This window comes from Pseudorasbora parva, chromosome 6 (genome assembly GCF_024679245.1).
Source record: "Pseudorasbora parva isolate DD20220531a chromosome 6, ASM2467924v1, whole genome shotgun sequence".
Lineage (NCBI taxonomy): Eukaryota > Metazoa > Chordata > Actinopteri > Cypriniformes > Gobionidae > Pseudorasbora > Pseudorasbora parva.
This window is the reverse complement of record NC_090177.1, coordinates 8534528-8551399: the sequence shown is the minus strand read 5'-3', so window position 1 is coordinate 8551399 and position 16872 is coordinate 8534528. Positions and strand designations below refer to the sequence as shown.

The window sequence follows — 16872 nt, the reverse complement described above, 5'->3', positions numbered from 1 at the left end:
GTGAGGTGAAGACCACATGTCCCAAGATGCTGCGCTCACACTTGGCGTCATCAAACTACACCTTTGTTTAGAATAGGCGCCCTCCAGTGGTGGGAAAGTTGCATAGTGCACCTTTAATGCAGTATAGAATAGCCTGGTAACTGTCATTGTTCTGGTGGAACTTGACTTGCTTTTTTATTGCATTTTTCTCTTTAAGTTTACTGTAAAGAAAAGTAGCAGTAGAAATGAATGTACAGGTTTACAGACAGAGTTGCCGGGCGAAATTAAATCACCGGCAGATCAGGCTGGGTTTCACTTTTATGCTCAGAGAAGATAATGGTGGTCAATGATAAATAGCAATTCAGTACCGTTGAAATGTGAATAGAAGTTGAAGAGGTAAACTTTTTATGAATCATTTATAAAAGAGTCTGCTCAGCGGTGCTTGATGTGCTTGGCAGGTTGTGAAGAGCTTGCTTTGAAGGTGTGGAAATGAAAGCAGTTTCACAATCCTCTGACAGTGAGGAGTCTTAATCAGGTTATGGGACGTGGAGCTGGACTGTTTGCTGTGATAAGACACATTTCAAACCTCCCTCAGCCGCTGTGAGACCTGCACTGGCATCATAAACACTTCACAAATACTGCGTGTGATATATCTGTGCGTCACATAAGCCATGTTTCCAACGAAATTACCCAGAACAATTTGTCCCATGCAGGAACTTTCCCCCCCCAGACCTGTTGCCGTCTGCATTTCCATGGACGTAGGACTGCGCACAACTTTCCATTTCTCACTGGATTTCATCTGTTATTGAGAGGAAAGCACGCAGCACATATTTACATATTCATCTAAATGTCGCTCTCGACAGTGTGGAAGACATCAGGATGTTAATCGCAGTTTATCGCTGCAGGGTTTTTCCAACTTCTTTTTACTTCGAAGCGAGGAATGAAAAAGAGTGAGTATATCATGGTCTTGAATCACGTCTCTAATGTGTGCACGAGCAATAAATCACTGGCTGCAGTTGAATTTCTGAATTCTACATATAGCCCCTTTAACTTATGTAATAAATAATAATCTAAAATAACTCCAAAATTAACTTTGCTTTAATATCCACATGCGTTGTATTGGTTCAGTGGCGGCATTTCACAAAAATCTAGAGTATAGTCCTTGTGTTGAAAGTGCCTTTTCAGAGTTCAAGATGCAGTTTTTGTTCCATAAACTGAATACAAAAGGCCATTGACCAAAACTTTACTTCATAAAGTTTTAAAATTGGATATTTTTCTTACACAAATGCATCGATTCACTTCAGAAGGCCTTTATTAACCTCCCGGAGCCGTGTGGAGACAGATGCATTTTTATGGACTTTTATGGACATCAATCCCTGCCATTATAAAGCTTGGATCAGTCAGGACTTGTATAATATAACTGATTGAATTCATCTAAAAGAAGAATGTCATATACACCTAGGACGACTTGAGGAAGAGTAAATCATGGCCTAATTTAAACTTTTGGGTGAAGGATCCTTTTAAAGCAGCACTAGGTCACTTTTCAACCTTCATAATATATTTTCAAGACTCTTGTGATGATACATCGACTTACAATAGGTTGAATGACACGTCTGCCATAGCTTGATGGGGTCTGTATCGTTTTTAATCGTACTTTTAAATTTCAGGTTTCGGGTAGTAACCCGAGAACAAAAAGAACTACAAAATTCGACTGCTTTACGGCATTTACGTCACTTCCACCAACACCCACACTTCCTTACATTCGGACGTGCGAGCCCAACTTTGTTCGTCGGATAATATAGTCATGTCCGAAGCAGCAGAGACAAATAAGAAAGAAAAGGTTTTGTTGGAGGAAAGCAATAAGAGGAAACGAAAAAGTGATGGGATTAAAGGCAGGACGAGGATCAACATGTGACCAGCGTTTGCTCGTCGGCGTGAGCTGAAGGAGGCGTGCCTGACCGATGCTGTCATGCTTGTTACGGTGATTACCTACCACTCAAACATTGAACTGAAGTATCATATAGATTCTGTAAAACAGTAACCAATAGATTACTATAATGACGCTGGCTTGTAAACGTGAGCATCGCGATTATTTGGCGTTTGAAAAAAATAAAACCCATGAAATTATATTCATATGACATGCTGAAACATATGCTACTGACTGTACCTGAGATGAAGACATTTCACACGCGCCGCCAGAAGAACACTGGCATGTGAACTCCTCCTGCAGTGTTCAGGGGAACTGTTACCCCTCATTACACTGAACACGTGTGCGGCGCATTACAGCTGCGACACGGCTACCGGAGCTGATCGCGCCCATTCTAGTCAATGCTTGTGTTTACACCGACCGCGATGCGGCGCGTTTAAGAAGCTTCCCGCTAAATATAGGTGCCTAGTCTATTTTTGACGGACGCGCATCCAAGTCGCACCAGAAATACAAAATAAAAGTCAAAAATCCCTGTCAATTTCAAAATAAACACCCTGTGCAGACTCCCAAACGTATTGCATGTATATTGGCAATATCCTTGGTAGGAGACAAGAAATGGACGTCGGATAGGCAAATCACGTGGTCTCACGCATCCAGTCGCTCCGCTTCTGATATGCTCCCGGTGTGAGTTAGCACCGCGTGGAGGAAGGAATAAAACCTTGTCGCAGCCGTAATGCGCCGTGGCCGCACACGTGTTCAGTGTAAATGAGGGGTTAGTGCTGCACCAAACCAATTTTATGAAGTTATTTGGCCCGCCCCGCACCACTGTATATATTTTTACAACCCGCCCCGCACCAGCGACCATTAAATAGACATACGGGGTCCGCGGGTTATGAGACGACCCGCGCATTACTAGTTCAGGGCTATCAGGGCTGTCATGTCAACAAATGCACGCGCGATGGCATCCCCTGTTGTAGGATGACAGAAGTTGAGGACATTATTTTTTCCCAACTGTTGGGGGACCCCGAGAGCAAAAGTTACCCAGTGCTGCTTTAAGAATAGGACATATCCAGTGCTGGCTATGAAACTAGTCTTAGCAAGACAAAACTGTGAACACTTTTATTCTGTCATTCACAGCACAATACACGCTAAACAAAATAATTAATTTTTAGATATGATGCATGTTTCTTTTGCTAGTAGACAAATAACAAAAACTAATAATGGTAGTGTAAAAGTGGAGGTGTGCCAATAACGGAAGAAACACCCAATTGTGGAAATGAAAATCTGAGCTACTTGATATTCTGATAGTAAAGTTGGTTAATCAGAAAGGCCTTGAATTTGAGCATGTAAAGCAAGAAAGTCATGTTTTCTGATCAGGGAAATTAAAAACTCCTGCCTCTAAATACAGAAGCGTTGTTTAACCTTTAAAAAGCTTTGTTAATCAGAGCGATATCTTGTCAGATATTCCATCCACATCATCCTCTGCTCCGCTCTTCAGAAACCCTCTGACTGGTGCATTTAATTCAAAAGACAGAACGTTTCCAAAATCCAGTGTGCTTCATGAATGAATGTGTGGGACCCTTTGTATGCCATTTCTTGCATAAATTACATTGCATTTGCTGGGTGCTTATGTGTAGGGGTGAATTCAGGTTGACTGGGACACTTTTTCCAAGTCATCTCAATGCCAAAGAAAGTGTTCCAATCACCATTATTTTTATCACCCCTATTATTATTTTTTCATTTTTATGAACAAAAGTGGTCTTTTATTATATTTTAAATCGTTAATACTTTATGCATTGAGGCCAGATAGTTGAGGTTGAGCATGGCCTGCTCATTTAGACAGTAGGTTGATAGTTTGACCTTAAGAAGCTGTTTTAGGTTATATATAATACATCTTTTAATTAATTTACTCCAGGCAGTCAGATAACCTACTGAAGAGGTCATGTACATTTTTTTTCTTGACATTCTGCAAGGAAGAAAATCATTCAGTGTGAGTAGATGTAAGTCTCAAGGGGCAGACTTCTTAATCAAGGCCTGGAGAAATTAATACAATCATTAGAGATGAACTTTGGTGTAGGCGGCAGGAAAAAGTTAAATTGACATAAGTGCGATTTGAAGAAAAAAAATCCAAATGCCACATATTATTTCCAACATGCACCGATTTTGAGGTTGCCGCATCTGAGGAGAAACTGCTTTATGTAATTGTGTGTAATACAGGCGTTGCATAATGAGAAATCACTGTTCCTTGATCTTTTGAAATAACAAAATCGGAAGAAAACATGAACTCCACCTTCATTTGAAACCTGCGTGTTTTCTTCTGTGGAACAGAATCAGGTTTTAAAAAGAACAAGCATGAATTAAGTAAACCTTGATAAAAAAAGAAAAAAGAAAAACACTGTTGTCATGTTTATATTCTGTTTCTGTTGGTTATTTCCCCATTTGCCTGCCTTCTTGAGTTCTCAATTGTCTCTTTACTGATTGAGTTATTCTGTTCAGCTGTGTCGTGAATACTTCCCTTTTTTCCCTTTCCCTCCTGATATCTGTGTGTTCCTTTGTCCGTTCTCATCTAGGCCCCGTCCACACGGTGACGCGTTTAGCTGTATATGTACAAAAAAAATATTATCATGTCAGTGTTTCGTCTAGATGGATCTGGCAGTTTAGGAGCCTGAAACTGTTTTTTTGTTGTTGTTGTTGTTGTTTTTTTTACCAGTGGATAAATATGAAACCGACACCCTTGCAATTTCGTGTACGGTCAATCCGTATATTTTGTGAAGTGGTAATGTCATCACACCATGTCCCGCAAGGGAAAGACCATGGCTGCGTCCGAAACCTGAAAAAAATGCTGCCTTCGGGGGACACATTTGAAGGCAGGAAGGCATCAATCCACCTCTGAATCTAATGTTCCCTTTCAGTCGGTCACGTTCGACGTACGTCGGACTTAGACTGACGAATGGGGATCACTTTTGGGAGCCCCTATCAGCTTCGAGATTTAGAAAATGGGCCAATGAACATTGGTGTGCGTGCTTTGCATATCGCACCCCGCCCCGCTGCGTGGGTATAAAGCGGAAGCGATCACCACGCACCATTGTCATTCACTTCGGAGCCGAACGGCGTTGATGAAGCATCTGACTGCCTGCTATCTAGCAAGAGAGAGAGAAAGAAAGCGTGTGCCGGGGGAAATCACTCTTGTGTTGGACAGACGGCACAAGACAGCGTGACCACGATCTCACTGCTGCTGAGAGAGCTGCTGTTTTCACAGCATACTGAGCAAGTTGCACTTACACACACACACACACACCACACACAGTTGGTTCGGTGGGCGTGTTCCTTTTTCTGGTGAGAGCAAAAAACAAAGGCTGCACACAAATCCTGTCATTTCTGCCGCGGTCGATCCCTGGGTGCTTCAACACCTAAAAGAGCAGATTTTCCTCACAAAAAGAGCTACACGGGTGACGTGCCGTCCTTTTCAGGATGTCTTTCCACCCGTGCGTTTCTGGATTTTTCGTTCCCTGTCGCCCGCTGACAGTCACACTGACATGATAATATTTTTTTTTACATATACAGCTAAACGCGACGCCGTGTGGACGGGGCCTAGATGAGAACGGACAAAGGAACACACAGATATCAGGAGGGAAAGGGAAAAAAGGGAAGTATTCAGGACACAGCTGAACAGAATAACTCAATCAGTAAAGAGACAATTGCGAACTCAAGAAGGCAGGCAAATGGGGAAATAACCAACAGAAACAGAATATAAACATGACAACAGTGTATTTCTTTTTTCTTTTTTTATCAAGGTTTACTTAATTCATGCTTGTTCTTTTTAAAACCTGATTCTGTTCCACAGAAGAAAACACGCAGGTTTCAACTGAAGGTGGAGTTTATGTTTTCTTCCGTATCACGTGTCTGGGCTTACAGCACACTGAGGCAACGTTTGTGAATAGTATTGTGGTAGTATGTGGTAGTATAGATTAACCAGCAGCCATATCACCCTGTAGCCCAAGACTGGTTTCCCACTGAAGCTAAGCAGGGCTGAGCCTGGTCAGTACCTGGATGGGAGACCAACTGGGAAAACCAGGTAGCTGCTGGTAGAGGTGTTAGTGCGGCCAGCAGGGGGTGCTCACCCTGTGGTCTGTATGGGTCCTAACACCCCAGTATAGTGATGGGGACACTATACTGACAAAGAGCACCGTCTTTCGGATGAGACGTTAAACCGAGGTCCTGACTCTCTGTGATCCCAGGATGTCTTTCGGAAAAGAGTAGGGGTGTAACCCCGGCATCCTGGCCAAATTTGCCCATTGGCTTCTGTCCATCATGGCCTCCTAATAATCCCCATACCCTGATTGGCTTCATCACTCGGTCTCCTCTCCACCAATCAGCTGGTGTGTGGTGAGCGTTCTGGCGCAATATGGCTGCCGTCGCATCATCCAGGTGGATGCTGCACATTGGTGGTGGTTGAGGAGATTCCCCCCTTCTATGTAAAGCGCTTTGAGTGCCTTGAAAAGCGTTATATAAATCGAACGCAAAAAAAACAAAACAAAAAAAATAGTTTGTGTTCTCACTGCGGGAACATGACTATCGCGGCGCTGAGGTCGAGACTCGCCTTCCTTCGGGAAGGTGAAGTCCCCCTACCCATAGCTCAATCTAGGTCTATTCCTGCAGAGTAGAATAGACCTACTTTGATGGATGGCCGGGGTGACCTGAGGATTACGGTTAGGACAAACCTGTCGAGTGAGCCTCCGCGGGACCCTAATCCCTGACGAGCGCCGCAACCGGTGGTGCTTCTGGGAGACCCCGTCAGCCCCCAACATGCGCGGCCGACGGTGTCTTTTGGGGCACCCGCGGACGAACAGATGTCGATCGCTGCATCGGAGGGGGAGTTTCAGTCCTCTGGGGATGAAGATTCGACTGTACTGCCTCCCTCTGGGAGAGTGGCAACGGTCGAGTCGGACCCGGAGTTGATGGCTATGCTTTCCCGGGCCACCAAAAAGGTCGAGCTTGAGTGGAACCCTCCACCACGTCCCGAGCCTTCTAGGTTGGACGTTTGGTTTCTCGGGGCGGGCCGCACTGGTTCTCAGCATCCCGCCTCGGTGCCTTTCTTCCCGGAGGTGCATGAGGAGCTGACTAGGTCGTGGAAAGCACTGTTTAGCGCCCGCGGGCGACCTAGTGGCTCCTCCCCCCTCACTACCCTTGACGGCGGGCAGGCCAGGGGGTATGAGGGTCTCCCGCCGGTGGAGCGGGCAGTCACGATGCAACTGTGTCCGACGTCCGCCTCCGCCTGGCGCGGGGACCCGAAGCACCCGTCTGGGGCTTGTAGGTTCTCTTCCAGTCTGACCGCGAAGGCCTATAGGTCCTGTGGCCAGGCTGCGTCCGCCCTGCATGCCATGGCGTCCCGTCTCTGGCTACCGGTCAGAATGTTAACACAGGAACGCGTCCTCTGACACATCCGTCCCCGAGATTGGCCTGCAGCGATCGACCTTAAGGACGCGTATTTTCATGTCTCGGTTCTTCCGCAACACCGACCGTTTCCATGTTCTGTGTTCGGTGAACGAGCATATTAGTACGAGGTCCCACCCTTCGGGCTTTGGGTGCTCGAGCACCTCAGCCAGTGGGGGCTTTAGGTCAACTGGGAGAAGAGCAAACCCTGCCTGACGCAGAGGTTTCCTTTCCCTGGTATGAAGCTGGATTCGGTTGCCCTGACAGCGCACCTCACCGAGGAGCGCGTCCAGTCTGTGTTCAACTGCTTGAATTCGTTCAAATGCAGGACGGCGGTCCCACTGAAACAATTTCAGAGGCTCCTGGGGAATATGGCACCTGGAGCAGCAGGCACGCCGCTCAGAGTGCTTCATATGAGACCGCTTCAACGCTGGCTACACGGCCGAGTCCCGAGGTGGGCGTGGCACAGCGGATCCCTCCGTGTCTTAGTTACACCGAGATGCCACTAAACCTTCAGCCCATGGTCGGACCCTGTGGTTCTACGGGCGGGGGTGCCCCTAGAACAGGGTTCCAGGCATCCGATTGTCTCCACGGATGCCTCATCCATCGGCTGGGGTGCCACGTACAATGGGCTTGTGGTTGCAGGTCTGCGGACGGGGCCCTTAACTGCAATGGCACATCAACTGCCTAGAGTTGTCAGCAGTTCGTCTTCACGCCGCTCCAGGGAAAGCACGTTCTGGTCCGTACGGACAACACGGCGGTTGTAGCGTACATCAACAGACAGGGTGGTCTATGCTCCCGTCGCATGTCACAACTCGCTCGCCACCTCCTGTTATGGAGTCTGAGGTATCTGAGGTCTTTTCGTGCCACTCACATTCCGGGCCGGCTCAAGCGTGCGGCCGACGAGCCCTCACGGTAGCCAGTGCTTCCGGGAGAGTGGACACTCCATCCCCAGGTGGTCCAGCTGATTTGGGTTTGCTTCGGGACCTCACAGGTAGACCTGTTTGCCACCCCGGACGCGGCCCATTGCCAGTGGTTTTACTCCCTGACCGAGGGGATCCTCGGCACGGAGGCGCTGGCACACAGCTGGCCCCGGGGCCTACGCTAACATGCGTTTTCCCCAGTGAGCCTTCTTGCACAGACACTGTGCATGGTCAGGGAGGACGAGGAGCAGGTCCCGTTGACATGGTTCCGGGAAATGAAAGCTTTAGCATAAGTTCTGCTGGGAAGACTCAATTACTACGTCACTTAATGCCTTAACTCTAATCCAATGATATTCTCATGCTCACGGTATAAAGGCTCTGTACTTACACATGTTTGAGTTCGCAGATACTGAAGCAACGATTACATCTCGCTCGCCTGCCAAATCGTCATGTCTACTGACACGCCCGCGTTCGTGAGTCTCCTGTTACCGACGACGAAGTTTGCCGCTTCCTCCTCATCCACATGTGCAGCTCGCACATTCAGTGCCGCGGGTTGACCGGAAAAAGGGCCTTCGGAGGACATTATCAAGCCATGAAGGCTTACCGGTATCCCCATCAGCCGAAGTTATCCAGCGTGTACCTACTGCACCTAGCCTTAATACTCTGGCTAATCCACCAGAACCTGCTTCTCACAGCCCAGTAACCGCTCCTGCACCTGACCAGACGCAACAAGTCAGCAGGAAGAGAACCGCTAATTCCGTGTCGCCACACTCAACAAAAAAGTCTACGCAGCACCCTCAAGCTTCTACTTCACTGGATTTATCCGATCCCGCCGGAGTTTAAACCACACCGCGCGTTATTTCCCCCTAAAAATCGAGCGTTAAAACGCGAAAGGCGAAGCTTTATTTACGGGTTTGTCCCTCCTTGACTAATGTACTCAGATGGAGGGCCAACATGGCGATTACGTAATTATGCATTTACAATGGCATTTTATAAACTTACAAGAATACTTTATTACTTGAAATAAGTAAATGTACATCATTGAGCACATATTCTGAAGAACTAAGTTATAGATAAGAATAAATTATAAAAGTTACACAGCTTGTAGCTTTAATGCTCAATTCTCCAAGTCATCCAAACCTCTTTCAAACAGTCAAGACCCTGGAATCAAAGTTGTCGAGTTCGAACATTCTTTTAATAACTCCGAGCTTGGTCCCAGCCACTAACGTATTTGCAACCCACCAGCTTCCTCCCCCAGCCATCGGATTAAGCATTACATCGGACGTGCCTTCTACTTCAGCCGTCTAAACTTTCTTCAACCGACGGAGTCAACATTTCAGGATGCTCTGCCACACCCAAAACTCCCCCTTTTAACTTTTCTTCAGCTCAGCTCAGTCTTCGGTAGGCATCTTGTCTCTCCAGCTGCAGTGTCCCCTCTTATTAGAGTGAACATTGTCTAAGGTAAGGATATTAACTTGGCTTCACTTCTGCTTCCCTCGTCTGCCATTGACAGAAAAATGGTAGAACGTGGTGACGTGCCAGTGCTTCTCATAATTTACGATCCCAGATAACCGGAATAGTTAATTCGGCGATTTCGCCATCGCATTCAGCTTTACATAGCCATATTGTGCCAGGTTCCTGATTTGAGGGAAGAATTAGATCCGATTTAGCTTTAATGGCTGACTCTAACTGAAGGTACAGGAGAAACTTGTTTTACGAATGTCACAAACCTTCTTAGCCAATCAACTTCTCTCGCTCTACAATTCCCGTCTAGTCTGGAATTGCTCGTTCGCCATTCGGTGGTATAATAATAAAAAAATAAAAATAAAAAAATAAAAACTGGCATGTTCCATTCGCAGCGCTCATCAACATGACATCAAGCAGGCTAGTCAAATGCCAAGGCCGTCTAAGGAGCTGAACACATAAAGCTCGTTCATACTTTGCTGGCTCCGCAGCGTGAGCCGCCGCCGACTGCGCGCGCTCCTCCCCAAACGGACGAGGCGTTAATACTTGACGCGAGTCAAGAGTGGGCTAAGGTACACAGGGGATGACAATTATTTAGTTATACTTGATATTATTACTTGTGACGGGAACAAAATATGAAAGCAACTACAAAAAAAAAAAAAAAAAAAAAAAACCTTCAGCTTCACTCCGCGGTGACCTCTTTCCACTAAATATAAACAATGCTTAGGTTCCTAAACAGAGCAGAAAATGCTACACGCAGTCAATTAGCAATGCTTTCCTTGCGCTATTTTAACGAATCCGTTCGTCTTTTCTTAAAGAAATTCGACCACATCTGCAGTTTTGCAAATTCATCACCCGAATTGGTCTGCTCTTGCTCTACGAGATTTACCCCATAGCCGACGCTAGCATGATCTGGGGCCATTCATAGTCTCGTAAACGCATCTTGATGTTCTGCGATAACAAAGCACAGTTGCCATCACTAACAAGGCAGATCATCTTGCCTTTCCAGTAAGCTTTGGTGAGACGGTTTATCTGGCAATCTGTTGTTGTAATTCTAACATTGAAGCTGGAAATATATTCATGGCCATTGCCATGTTATTGCTGACGTGCTCTATCGATTCAATTCCAGTTTGAGACGGAATCTACAACTAGCTAATCCGTTCCCAATACCCTGTCCTCTCCTAGCAGAAATTAATTAGATTAAACGATATGCTTACTTCGGCTAGACAATATGTATTAAGGTGTCGCTACCAAAACATCAAAGCTTACACGTCCGCATGGTCAGCTTTTTCTATGTTCTGTTTAGCCTTCCAAATTCTAGTATTTCCCATTTTAATTGCGACCGTTGTTCCTTTCTCGTTTCCAATTTCAAAAAAAAAAAAAAAACTCTTCCATCCGCCGACTCCTCGCAGGTATTCAATTCTATGCAAAAATAAATAATCCTAATTTTCCAAGTCTCTTCTCCGAAACTTCCATTCGTTTACTCCTTAAAGGCTTAGCTAAATCCTCTATTAAACAGATCGATAAACGTCTGCCCATTACTCTGCCGTTGTTGCATAAATTCATCAATTCCGTTCGCAACGGTCTCTTTTCCTTTTACATCAATATCTTGCTAGAAGCAGTGTTCTAGCTGCTTTTTACGGTTTCATGCGTCCAGGCGAATTCTCTTCCGATACTGATACTTTCGATCCTTCTCGCGGTATTTCCTTTTCTGATATTGTTTCTCTCCTAATTGCTTCACTCTAATTCTTTAACATTCAAAAAAACGATGCTCAAAGCTCCGGCATCACCTTATCTTTCCCTAAAATAAATTTTTGCCATTTACATCTATGGTTAAATTTCTTAAAATCCGCCCTTAAACTTCTAACGTTGCCCCTCTCTTTATCTTACCTAACGGTGCACCTCTTTCAAAAGGCTGGTTCAGAACCCATTTCAACTCCGATTTTAGACCGGTGGGTATAATCATTTACCAACTTTTGGGGGTTGGCGGGCCCCGTCCCGATGGATTCACACTCCACCCATTTTGGGGGGTCGGCTGCGCCCCTGCCCTCGTCTTCAGGCAGGAATTGCAGATCCGAGACCCTCGGATTATGCTCTTCGGACGGGGCCTACGCCAAATGACTCTGTACACTATCAGCTTGTTGAGCTGTTAATAAATGCACTATTGTCAATATATTTCTCCTGAGTCTTTCTGGTAGAACTAGTGATCCTTGCGACAGCACCTCCTTGGCCCATTCCTCTGAGGAAGGACCTCCTGACTCAGAGACAGGGCACCCTCTGGCACCCATGGTCCCGGGACGGGACGCGGAGGTTCTAGGTGGCCTGCCACATGCTGTGGCAGACACCATCGCTTCCGCTAGAGCTCCCTCCACGAGGCACCTCTATGCGTGGGAGTGGAACCTGTTCGTCGACTGGTGCTCTTCTCATCGAGAAGACCCCCGAAGATGTTTGGTCAGGGCCGTGCTTTCCTTCCTACAAGATGGGTTGGAGAGAAGGCTGTCTCCCTCCACCCTCAAGGAGTATGTGGCCGCTATCGCTGCACATCACAAACTAGTAGAAGGTAAGTCTTTGGGGAAGCACGACCTGATCGTCAGGTTCCTGAGAGGCGCGAGGAGATTAAATCCGCCTCGCCCCCCTCTATACCCTCTTGGGACCTTTTCCTGGTGGTTAGTGCACTTCAGAGACCTCCCTTTGAGCCTTTGCAGTCAGTGGAGTTAAAAATTCTGTCTCTGAAGACAGTACTCCTGGTTGCATTGGCCTCTATCAAGAGGGTAGGGTACCTGCAGGCATTTTCGGTCGACGAATCGTTCGGCTCCTCAGTGAAAAACAATGGTGCGTGGTGATCGCTTCCGCTTTATACCCGCGCAGCGGGGTTAGGTGCGATATGCAAAGCACGCATGCCAATGTTCATTGGCCCATTTTCTAAATCTCGAAGCTGATAGGGGCTCCCTGAAGTGATCCCCATTCGTCGGTCTAAGTCCGACGTACGTCTCCGTTCCCCCCTTCAGTGAACGAGGGTTACATATGTAACCGAGACGTTTGCGTCACTTCCTGTCTCCTGAGAGACCTTCATCTGATGGATTTTTAAAGGCAGCGTACATGTGTTCTTCACTGCCTTTGATATCCCACAATCCTGTCCTTTACATTCAGTGACAGTTGAGCTGGGAAAACAAGATGGCGTCCGAAATTTGCGTTTGCTGGTTAGTGTGTTTGTAAATGTATGTTTTTACCTATATTTTCCACTTCTGATGTAATTTCTAGCGAGAAATGACTAATGTAGTAATTAAATATGTGTTTAGTTCTCACCAAAGCTCGCTCTTTTATGCTATCGATCATTAAACTGTTTCAACTGCCTTAGAAGTCTGTCCAAAATCAGTTTTGTGAGGTGCCTTCATCCACAAATGCTGTCATTGCCCGATAAGGCAGCGAGGCATTGAGTCAGCTGCCTAGGTTTTCGGACGCAGCCTAGAAGGGATACAGCTACAGACACTGGGCATACACACATCAATATTGCGTCATTTAATTATTGTATTTGCATTATTGTAAGGGTTAATCTGGTAAGTAGCTGATTTATTTATTGTTAATTTATCGTGAGATTTTGCCTCACGTCCTACCATTACTTCACCCCTTGTAGCCACACCTCTTCTTCTCTGTTTTTTTTGTAGTGTATTTCTGTGGAAGAAAAACAGCGCCACACATTGGCCTGGCATGTATTCTACATCGTTTTGAGTCGGTTTCAACGGTTTCGTGTATGCAGATATTTCTTGAGATGCAGGGGAAAAGAAGATTGGATGGGTAAATCTCTAAATTCAAGTGGATGTGGTCTTATATATGTGGCTGTTTTTCCCTTTCGGGGAACTCGAGCTGCGTCGAAACGCTGTGAGAACGCCTCTACGTTAATGCGTCGTGAAGCGCCTGTAGAACCATTCCATCGGAAAAAAGATCGATCGTCGGCGTGATGACGTCATCGACCGGAAGCTATAAAGCGTCTGTGAAAACAAACAGGAACTAGCTTCTGAGCCTTCAGCAAGCGATCTGTGTGAACCTGTCTGTCTATTTGGTGTTTTTGTCTGTCTATATCCAGAGATTTTCCACCCTTTTTGTTAAATATCAGTAGATTAACAAAAAAAAGAGAAAAATAAAATAGATAGAGATGGCGAGTGAGAGCTGCAATTTCAGAAAGTGTGTTCCTCCCTGCCCACGCTACATCACGGGTGGGGACACACACCTTCTCTGTGTTGCATGCTTGGGAGCGCAGCATGCCCAGGCAGCCCTCGAGGGGGCTGCTTGCGAGCATTGTGAGCGATTACCACTGAGAACGCTGCGCTCCCGCCGGGCACTCTTCGAGGAGGGTGCCTCGGCTCGTGTTCCCCGCGGCTCTGGTCCCGCTGCCGCTGAGGCGGAGCGAAGGCTGCAGTCGTGGGGATCACAATTGGATGTGGCAGAGGGGTTAGAGACGGGCGCTGCCTTATCTCTGCCCTCACCTGCCCCATCCAGCGGCTCTTCTCGGGGCATGGAAGCACGCATGGCGGTTTCTTCCCCCCCGAGAGAGTCGCCGGTGCTTCATCTGTCCAGCTCTGAGGAGGTGGACGTTGAAAGCATCGAGACTGAAGACTCGCCACTTCAGTCCCCTGCTAGTGAGGAGCTAGTTGAGGTTCTGACGCGAGCAGTGGCCAGGTTAAACATCGACTGGGCCACTGAAAGAACTGAGGCAGGAAGAAAACGTCATAGCAAATTAGACGAACGATTCCTGCCGTCTCGCGCTTCAGAGCCTCAGCGGCGGGGCCTGCCGTTCTTTCATGACTTGCACACCGAGGTGGCAAGATCATGGAGGAGACCGGCATCATATGGAGTTTTCAGCCCGCAGACCTCGGTCTACAGCAACACCGCCGGGCTGAAACAATATGGTTATGGGGCGATGCCAAAGGTTGAAGAGACGCTTGCGAGCCATCTCTCGCCTTTCTTCGGCATCGTCCCTTAAGGCCCCGACTTTGCCCACCAGACCTCTTAAGACAACGTCGGCGCTGGTGGGTAAAGCGTACTCGGCAGCGGGTCAAGCTGCTGCATGCCTGCACACGATGGCTATCGTGCAGGCATATCAGGCTGACCTGCTGAGGGATTTGGACGGTAGTGATGTCGTGGGGGGAGATATTGTAGCCGAACTTAGATCTTCCGCTGATTTAGCTCTCCGGGCCACCAAGGAGACGGCCAGATGTGTTGGCCGCTCCATGGCAGCATTGGTGGCTACGGAGAGGCACTTATGGTTGAACCCCACAGACATCAAGGAGAGGGAGAAAGCTTCCTGCTCGATGGGCCGCTTTCTCCTGGAGGCCTCTTCGGTGACGCAGTTCACACTGTCACCGAGAGGTTCCAGGAGTCGAAAAAGCAAGCTGCGGCACTCAAGCAGTTCCTCCCTCTCCGGGTCCAGGTCCCTGGGGCTGCTGCTGACACAATCAAGCAGCCCAAACCGAGTACGAGCTCCTCACACAGGGCTCAACAAAAGCAGAGCGTCGCTGCCCGAGCTCCCCCTCAGCGCGGGGACGAGGGGCGGCGCTCTCAGACGAGGCCTTCGAGGGGCAGGGCTGATCTGCGGACAGTCCTGATCGCCAAGAAGGCCTCGTCGAAGCGTTCCTGACGCCAGAAGCGTCAGGACGCTGAGGGTGGTTCCCCCCGTAGGGAAACGGTGTTTACCCCTGCCAACGGTACCCGTTTCCCTGCGGCACCCTCGGGGGGCCGCGCTGCCAACCCCGCCGCAATGCCGGGGCGCAGTCGGTCTCCGCCGAGCAGTCAAGTCAGTCGTTCCCTGCCGGTCCGCCGCTTCAGGGCACTGTGCTTGTTGCTCAAAATACACCAGAGGCCAGCCTCGAGAGGCTGGTTCCCTTAGTAGATTTTCTAGACGAGTGGAAACGTCTATCAAATATATCTCATTGGGTCCTGCAGATAATAGAAAAGGGGTACGCCATTCAATTCAGAAGTCGGCCACCTCCTTTCAGCGGTGTCCTACCTACAGAGGTAGGCCCGGAGCAGGCTCTGGTAATGGCACAGGAAGTAGAGACACTCCTGCAAAAAGGGGCTATAGAGAGGGTTCCCCCTCCCAGCAGGGAGTCTGGCTTTTACAGCCGTTACTTCATCGTGCCGAAGAAGGATGGGGGCTTACGCCCGATATTAGATCTGCGGCATTTGAATCGCTCGGTGGCCAAGCTCAAATTCAAGATGCTTACACTCAGACAGATTGTATCGCAGATCAAGTCGGAGGATTGGTTTGTCACCATAGACCTCAAAGATGCGTATTTTCATGTCTTCATCCTTCCACATCACAGGAAGTTCCTGAGGTTTGCCTTCGGGGGAGAGGCATACCAATATCGAGTACTTCCCTTCGGTCTAGCACTGTCACCCCGCACGTTCACCAAGTGTGTGGATGCAGCTCTGGCGCCGCTGCGTCTGCAGGGCATCCGCATTCTGAACTATATCGACGACTGGCTGATTCTAGCGAATACAGAGCAGATGGCGGTTCAGCATCGAGATGCTGTTCTCGCCCATATGTCGAAGCTGGGGTTGAGGCTGAACGCCAAGAAGAGTGTGCTTTCTCCGGCTCAGAGAACCACTTTTCTAGGTGTGAACTGGGATTCGGTAATTATGCGGGCGCAATTATCGCCAACACGCATAGCATCGATCCTGGCAGCCGTCAAAGAACAGAGGCTAGGCCGGGCCGTCACTGTGAAACAGTTCCAGAAACTGTTAGGTCTCATGGCAGCAGCGTCCAACGTGATACCTTTTGGCCTACTGTACATGAGGCCACTGCAGTGGTGGCTCAAAACAAAAGGGTTCTCCCCGAGGGGAAATCCGCTCCGCACGATCAAAGTCACGCGGCGATGCCTACGTGCTCTGGTCATGTGGAAAAACCCGGGGTTTTTATCTCAGGGTCCCGTGTTGGGGGCTCATGTTCGTCGCGTAACGCTAACGACAGATGCCTCTCTCACGGGCTGGGGGGCGACCATGAGTGGTCGCTCATCCCAGGGTCTATGGCAGGAACATCAGCGGCACTGGCACATAAATCGGCTAGAGATGCTCGCAGTGTTTCTTGCATTGAAACAGTTCCTGCCCGACCTCAGGGAACACCACGTGCTAGTCAGGACAGACAACACG

The 16872-nt window shown here is 48.0% G+C and overlaps 1 pseudogene; it reads left to right on the top strand.

The window, feature by feature from the left end:
• Positions 1-5877: 5877 nt before the first annotated feature.
• Positions 5878-5994, top strand: LOC137080291 (5S ribosomal RNA; annotated as a pseudogene).
• The last annotated feature ends 10878 nt before the right edge of the window (positions 5995-16872 follow it).